Raw genomic sequence first — 8,364 nt, forward strand, 5'->3', positions numbered from 1 at the left:
ATTTCTCTCTCCCCCGTGCCTCCCTCCCCCTCGCACCACACTTCTCGCCGCCACCACCACCGACGGGCCAGTTTCCACCAGATCCCGCCCGATTCCGGCGTCCTCCAGCAGCGCCCAACCCACCACCATGACCCCCTTCCTCCGCTCCTTCCTCCCACCGGGCTAGATCCGGCGCGCGCGTCCTCGAGCGGCCAAGCGCAACCCTGCCCAGCGGCTAGGGTTGTGGGCAGCACGTCGTCGTCGTGGTTTCGGTGACTCAGGTGAGTCTCTCCACTCCTCCTCGTCACATCCCTCCCTGTGTTCCTCACCTCTTCTTGTCTCCCTCGCAGATCTAACCCTCCTCACATGTCACCCCCGATTCGTACCTCGTGGGGAGTCCTGCACCTGTACTTCTCGTCTAGGGTTAGGATGGCAGCACAACACCGCCGTGGATTCAGGGTTGGAGCCCGAGCGTGGCCCGGACATGCAAAACATGGAGCCCCGCATGGATCTTTCGTCGATCTGGCTGTTATGGTCAGGACAACCTCCCAAGTTAGATCTGCGAGGCTCGGTCACATGCCACCCAGGTATCATCACTATATCGCCACCCATCTCCCTATAGTCCCTATGCTTGATTGGGAACTCTGATTTCTCACTCTTGTTTTAGGTACAACAGGAATGCAAATTGGAGGTCAATGTTGAGGAATATGTTGAATCAACTTGTAAACCCTACCTGATGGACATCATATACTGCTGGTCAAAGGTTGGTCAGCCAATTGATTCATTGATTCTTATCATGCATAATCTCGACATCTGATGCAATCATACTCTGCATCTGTATTGCTGCTGCAGTTTTTGTAGTTATATTCTATGTAGAGTCCTGAAACATTTTCCTCACAGGGCGCCACCTTCGGAGAGGTGACAGAAAAGACTGACATTTTTGAAGGAAGCATCATACGTCTAGTTAGTAGGCTGGATGAATTTCTGAATCAGCTAAACCACCTGTTGGTTCCGGGGACTAGTAATAAAATCACATGGATAGAGAGTGTCTGTCTTTGATTATCCCATTTGACTTGAAGTGCATGCGAATAAATAAAAACTGCCTTCAATTGATCCATTAGATCAATGTCCATGTGAATACAAGTGTGACATGTCCTTCTAGCAAAATGTCCATAAACTGTCAATGTTTACTCTCAACTGTGACATGACTGAATATGATGAACAAGTTGGTTGTAGCTAGATATGTAAGAAATGTTATCTATTTCTGTTTATCTCCATCTATAGAAGTTGTGATTGGCATCGACTTTCTTCTTTGCCCTTTTCTGCATGCCCAACACTTTACTTTTCTATTACAAAGTTCTGTAAATAGTCAAGAAAACAAGCTTGCTTTGTTTTCCTTTGTCTAGCCAACTGACTTGATTTGTTTGCCAGCTAAAAGCTGCTGCTGAAGCTGTTGGGGAGGTCAACCTTGAGAGTTTGCCAGCTAAAAGCTGTTGAAGCTTCTTGTTTTCCTTGCATTTGTTAACTTGCACGAGGCATGATTGCCCTATTGTCTACTGTCTAGAAAAACTGATCGCCTACCTGGGTGGCATCTGCATCGTGCTTGCCAGATTATTTGTGTGGTCAACTGAAACGGCGAGTGGTATTAAAATGCTCATGTAGACAGTGTTTAAGCATTAGAATGGTGTAGATAGAGTTGCCCAACAACTACAGTGTCTGTGATATTCGAGATCCAGCGTAAATAAGTGTTCATCAGAATAGAATGTCATTATTTCTATTGTTCTGGATCTATGACTTCTGTTGCATATCTTGTCAAACTCTTTTAGAGTTATCTTGATGAGTGTCCACGTCCCAATATTATGACTATCTCTAATGAGTATAAATATAAATTAATATAGCTGTCAATTTTAATACAGAGCAAAGTATCAATGCATTTCACACCTATTGATTCATCAGGCTCGGTCAGTCGGTCAGATCCTGTAGTGTTTAAAACTGATAATTATGATGCATTGGTCCATATGGCCTTGTTTTTTGATGCATATATATATATGATGTAGTTGATAGGCCTTGATCTCAACCTCTCAAGTTTATGTTTCCTTGTGTGTAGGTAACTTGTTATTTTTATTGGCAAGCATGTAATGAATTTATTAGATTTTTGCTCCTATTGCCGTGTACAGTATGTCACAGGCTTGCAAAGCCTGTCATTGTTCTACTATCGTCACTGGAACTACTACCACTATGTTTGGCACTGGCCTGCTATCTCGTATCCATTGGTGGTGCTGTAGCTCAAGTGGATTTCTCAACGGATCTGCTTGCGGCTGGGTATCCAGATATCTTTCTCAATCGCTGGTGTTTTTATTTGTGGGATCGACCTGGTGTCCCTTCGCTGGCCTCCTGGTTCATTCTGGCTAGTGCTAGTTTGTTGCTGGTTCTGCTAGTATGAAGCTTCCAGCTGAGTTGAAGCAAGTCAAAGTGTAGTACTATCTCTAAGTAGGAAAACTCAATTAAGCTAGTTGCATTAGTACAAGGCGTGGGTGAGGCTTCCTTTGCTTTGGCCAATAGCACACCAAATTAGAACATCACATGTTCGCCCAATCATATGAGAATGCAATTAGAAGAAAATTTTATCAGCAAGTTACTGTACGTGTTATAGAAATCAGTGTTGATTTATTTGTTAGTTATTTTTTTCTAATTTTTGCATGAGAGCAAACTGGTGTAGCTAGCTGGACTATGCAGCCATGAATCAGGAAGTAGCATATTCAGTTTTGCTAATAGAAAAAAATGCATTAAAAACTTTAAATTTGTCTGTTAGAGATAGCAGTACCGACTGTACATGTTAAACAAGCATCAATCTGCATAACAGCGTAACAACAGGTCAAGGGAGCTGTAGTTTGGTATCTCTTTATGTATGTTGTCTTCTTCCTTGGATAAGCTCTTAAGAAATTTAATGCACAGGTTCGAGAGGTTCAAGAGGTGAGGATAGTTCTACGGATTAACATGTTGGGTCAAGTGCATGACGACCTTGCTATATATGGTCTGCGCTGTTGTGTCTATTTCTGTGTTTTGCTGTTCTCGGTGTTGTTCGTTCCTTGATGTATGAAACCTCTTAACTGTGGACGACAACTACTTCCTTGAGAAGGACCATCATCACCCATCAAGCACGCCATTGAGGTAATTCACCAGTCCCTCCAGCACCAACTATGTATTTTCTGTAGTATGCTTAGGTTTTTGATGCTGTTGTGGTAGCCCCATCGCTGTTGCATTGAATCTCATGCCAGCGATGGTGCGCCTGTGGCTTGATGTGTCGTGATCTTTATCTGTGTAGGTTTTGTTTGATGATATGCTTAGATTATGATCATAAGCATGGTGGTTTGATGATGCTGAGGCCGACTGTGAAATTGAACTGTCATTCATTACATGCTCTGTTAAACCATTGCTGGAACTAAGCTTAATATTCATGTGTGTATGCGTGTGTGTGTCGAGTAAAGTTGTGGTTTGTGCTGCTCCTTTGTGTAACGTGATGAAACAAAGATGTTCTTTACTCCTTTTTTGAATAGAATTTTCATAATATATTGGCCCCAGTGTTCCTAATTCTTATCAGCTGATTCATGTAATAGGGCGTCTGTGGAAGGCCCAGTCCTTGACTATGACCAGCTGAGTCCAGCATTTGATCGCTATTGAAGGAGCTACATGCAGAAGAATAAAACACTTGTATAGCTTGTAACTGTGATTCCCATACTTGTAGAGCTTGTATCAACTAAGCTTGTATTATGTGTAACTTGTAGAACTTGTAAAGTACTGTATATGTTACAGCTTGTAGTACGTGTCATTTGTAGAGCTTGTACTAAATCTGGCAATTGTTATTTGAATTATCATGTGTGTTTTCTGCTTGCCATTTTAACTACTTGTTATTTTCTTACCGTCAAATTGAAATCTGAAGAATCTGGGCCTAATAGTTGTGACCCACTTATCAGAACCTGACAAGTGGGACCTGTTTTGACTAGTGAACCATTTTATAAAAAAGAAAACTAAAACTGTTGATACGAAAAGGCCACGACCCATGCAATAAAAAGGCATAAATGTTGGGCTTGGCCCGTGAAGCTGACAAAAAATTCACAGAAGAAAAAACATAAAAGGCCGAATTAATGGGCTCGGCCCATCTAAAGCACCGAAATGGACTGGGTTGATTCTAAGTAATGACCTTATGAATTGGTCACAATTTTGCCACGTCAGATTGCCACGTCGGCTCCGACGTGGCCTAGGCAGACAGCTAGTGACCAAAACAAAAGGTCATGGGTTCAACGACCTTCTGTTTTGGTCGTAAATGTCTACGACCTTCTCACAGAAAAGGTCGTGAATGTCAGTTTACGACCGCCATCTTTTGACCTTCTGTTTTTTGTCACAAAAAGGTCGCAAATGAAAAACAGTGACCTTTCAGTGACCAATAGTCAAGGTCACAAGTTGACATATTTCTTGTAGTGGTGGAACACCTCTTGCTCCTCTGCTTCTACCTATTGCTGCAACACCTCTTGCTCCTCTGCTTCTACCTGCTGGTGCAGCACCTCTACATGTGCATGATGTTCCAGAACCTCTTGCTCCTCTTCCTCTGCCTTGATGTGTGCCTTGTGCTGGTCGTGCAACAAATGTGGCAGCAGGTAAGTTGGATCTGTGCTTCTCTACAAAGGCAGATTCATCTGGTATTTGGTGCACCCTAGAAACAGGAACTCCTTTTGCAGGTCCCAGCATACAGTCATCAGGTAATTAAATTGCAGTAAGAGGAGCAAAATGTGCCAAAATGTTCAATTGCAGTAAAACTGGAAGAAAAAACAAAAATATATTTTAAATACCTCATGTGACAAAATGTGCATCATGTTATCTTTTTGTTGTGTTGGGTCCAATTGTGGATTCAAATTTCTCTGCTGGATGTGCTAAGAAACAGATATATATTGTCAGGTATTGTAACTTGTTTTCCTTTACATGTTTCAAGTAAAGAATAATGTACTTACAGTTAGGATCACTGGGTAGTCAACATCTCCATTGGCATCAACAACCATTTTGGACTTCTTCTTTTTTGCCTTTTCCATCATTTCTTCTACCTGTTCTCTCATTTTGTCAGTTGGCTTTCTCTTCCTCCCCTGGAACTCTGTGCTCTAGGTTGTGGGTCAGTAGGTTGATCTGTAGCTGTGCTCCTCTCATTAGGTTTCTCTGTCCTCTCACTAGGTTGCTCTGCAGTTGATTGCTCATTTTGTACCTGTTCCTCCTCCTCCTCTACAACTTCTCTTAGTACAGCAGCTTTCAGCTGTGAGCACCCACTTCTGTTATGCCCAGCTGCTTTGCAATACCCACAATGCATAATAGCACCATGCCTGCTGCGTTTAGTGCCATCCCACTCTCCTCTGGTTGTTGCCTTCTGTTCTTCCTCCTTCTCCCAGCTCTTTTCTCATAGTGTGGTGGCAATATAGGTACAGCATTAACTGGAGCCCAGTCATCTTTGTCTCTAGTTGGATACACCTGAACTCCGTAAGCACATAGATATGTCTGCACTGAGTAACAGGAAGACACCATAGTATCGGGCCTTATTCTTTCGTGTCTGCAGCAAGCACATGCATGGCTACATGGAATTCCAGTCAGCTGCCATCTTCTGCAAGTACAAGTGTGCATGTCCAGCTCCACTATGTAGGTTTTCTCATTTGACAAAACTGCAAAGACACCCATGCCTGATTCTTCTGGGTGGCAGTGGGCTGACAACTCCACATTCTTCCTAAACTTTTCTCTTATTTTGGGAGTTATATTCCCTAACCATTTCTGTAGAGCTTCTTTTTTCTTTGTCATGTGCATATGCATGATCTGAGATTTTATTCTCTCAAACATAGACATGACTGGTAGCTCTCTGGCCTCTAAGATGTACCTGTATGCAGTAAAAGAAATTGCATTAAAATTCGGTAAAAGAAATTGCATTAAAATTCAGTAAAAGAAATTGCATTAAAATTCACATGTATTGTTACCTGTTGAAGACTTCACATGTATTATTAAGAAGAATATCACATTTTGGAAATACATCAAAATATGCCCTTGACCATTGATTTGGTGGCTTCTCCTCCAACCATTTATATGCCTCAGGATTGTCTTGACTTAGCTTCTCCATATTCTGCTCAAAAATAGTTGGTGTGGTAGATTTGGCACAAGCCCAGAGTTGCTGCCTGATAGTCTCTCCCTTGTGTACTGCATGTAGGTTTTGGTAGAGGTGTCTAACACAAAACCTGTGCTCAGAGTCATGGGAATGCTCCTGTACAGTTTTGATGAGCCCCTAATTGCAGAAATGTTCAGTTATAGAAAAGTGCAGAAAAGTTCAGTAATAGAAATTGCAGAAAATGCAGTGAAGTTAATTGAAAGAAATGGCTACAAATAGCTACCTTCTGTTTATCACTCATAATGCTGAAATTGCTTGTGTTTAGAATATTAAGATCTTGCTTTAGTGTAGCTAGGAACCCAGACCATGAGGCATGGCACTCTGTCTCCACCAGTGCCATTGCAATTGGATAGATAGAATCATTCCCATCTATACCTACTGCAGTTAGTAAATGGCCACCATATTTTTTCTTTATAAATGTGCCATCAAGGCATATAATGGGCCTGCAACCCTTGAGCCACCCTATCTTGCAAGCTGCAAGACTAAAGTAACATGTGCTAAATAATCCATGCTCTAGGTTTAGATAGAAAGAAGATCCTGGGTTGCTAGTTCTCAAATCCTGTGCATATTTCCAGAGAAGTGTATACTGCTTCACCTCATCCCCATGTACCACTTCCAATGCTGCTTTCCTAGCTCTCCCAAGTTTGTGCCTACTTACTTCCATGTTATATTTCTTCCTCACTTTCCTTCCAAATGTAGACAATGACATCTTGTCATTGTCTCTGAACTTCTCTACATAATTCTTTGCCAGATAGGGGGCTGTCGGTTCTTTCACATCCCAGACCTTCTCACAATTGTTCTCTCCAACGTATGTCTTCACAAGAAAGGACTGTGTCCTGTTATCTGCCACAGCCACCAGCTTCCAAGGGCATCCCTCTGTACATATTGCCTCAAATCTCTGTTTGTTGTTTCTCCTTTTCTTGATTTGCACTCTATTCTTCACTGCATAATGTGCTACTGCTTTCCTCACTAGCTCAACTGAATCAAAGACCATCCCTAGTTTGAATTGAGGATTTTCCATGTCAACAAATGGGTTAAATGTTTTGAACTTGTATATGGGTTTCTCTTTCTTTTTCTTCTTCTTGTACTCCTCATCATAAGAGTCACTCTTGTGCATTTTCTCCAAATCTTCCTCTTTTGGGAGCTGTAAATCATCTTCACTGACATCGTCTGTGCCTGGAACATGTCTGTACTCAGCTCCTATTTTCTTCCCCTTCTCAAACAATGCATCCTGCACTGCATCATCTACATTCTTCTCATACAAATCATCATCTTCATCCATTGCATAATCATTGTCATACCAAGTTGGATCAGTCTCTGAATCACATTCCCAGTCCTCTTCTGAATCTTCTGAGTTATCTAAAATTTCTAAATTTTCAGGATCCTCTACAGTACCTAAATCTGGCATTTTTCCTGAATTTTCAGCATTATCTACAATACCTTATGTGCTCTCTGATTTCATGTGCCTCAATTTATCTTTGCTTATAGGGCTAAGTATTACTGGAGGCAGTTCAGGTCCATCCTTATAAGCAATGTCATCTTCCTCACTTCTTTTCACATGATTCACAAATAAAAAAAGGACCTTAGAATGCACAAAAGCTCTTGCCATCTTGAGACAGTCAAATTCAAAGTCAATTGGGACCAGATTAGCTATTATTCTACCAGGTGGGCACCACAACACAATTTCTAGCTGATCAAGTGCATAGTTTAACTGTTGTAGCATATGGTCAATCATATCATGGCAGAAAGTGTTCCTGTCAAGGTTATCACACATTGATAATTTCTCATCCAAATATGCCATGTTATTTCCTTCCCCAGTGAAGAAACCACCATGGTGCAGCTCTATACTGAATTTTGGTGAATCAAACCCTACATTGCAAAATAAACGATGAGCGGCAGCAAAATTCACAAACCCTAGCAGTGAGCCCAAGAAATCTAAGGGCCTGATACTAGAATATTAAGGGAATAAACTAACTACTGATCATTCACAAACTAACATATTGATAAGAACTTGGAGGGAGTGTCAATCAACCTCAATCATGGCGACAGAAAAACCCTAGCTGATTGGGGGGAGGAGCGGTGGGGGAGGGGTCTGAGGACTCACCGTACATCGGGCCTCCATACCCTTCCGTCCTCAACATCAGCAGCTCCATCCATGTTGCTTGTTCCCTTGCCGTCGATGAGCTCTGTGTACC

At 42.0% G+C, this 8,364-nt stretch overlaps 1 long non-coding RNA gene across 4 annotated transcripts; it reads left to right on the plus strand.

Annotated features, from left to right (window-relative positions):
* Positions 1–6: 6 nt before the first annotated feature.
* Positions 7–1,555, plus strand: LOC119367342. 4 transcript variants are annotated; one of them, XR_005176262.1, is made up of 4 exons: positions 7–260; positions 330–566; positions 647–742; positions 1,411–1,555. It is a non-coding gene; the product is annotated as an uncharacterized LOC119367342 (long non-coding RNA). The 4 variants fall into 4 exon arrangements; XR_005176264.1 differs by having other exon boundaries at positions 656–742; XR_005176263.1 differs by lacking the exon at positions 1,411–1,555 and adding an exon at positions 880–1,043.
* Positions 1,556–8,364: the final 6,809 nt, after the last annotated feature.

Source organism: Triticum dicoccoides, chromosome 2B (genome assembly GCF_002162155.2).
Source record: "Triticum dicoccoides isolate Atlit2015 ecotype Zavitan chromosome 2B, WEW_v2.0, whole genome shotgun sequence".
Taxonomy (NCBI): Eukaryota; Viridiplantae; Streptophyta; class Magnoliopsida; order Poales; family Poaceae; genus Triticum; species Triticum dicoccoides.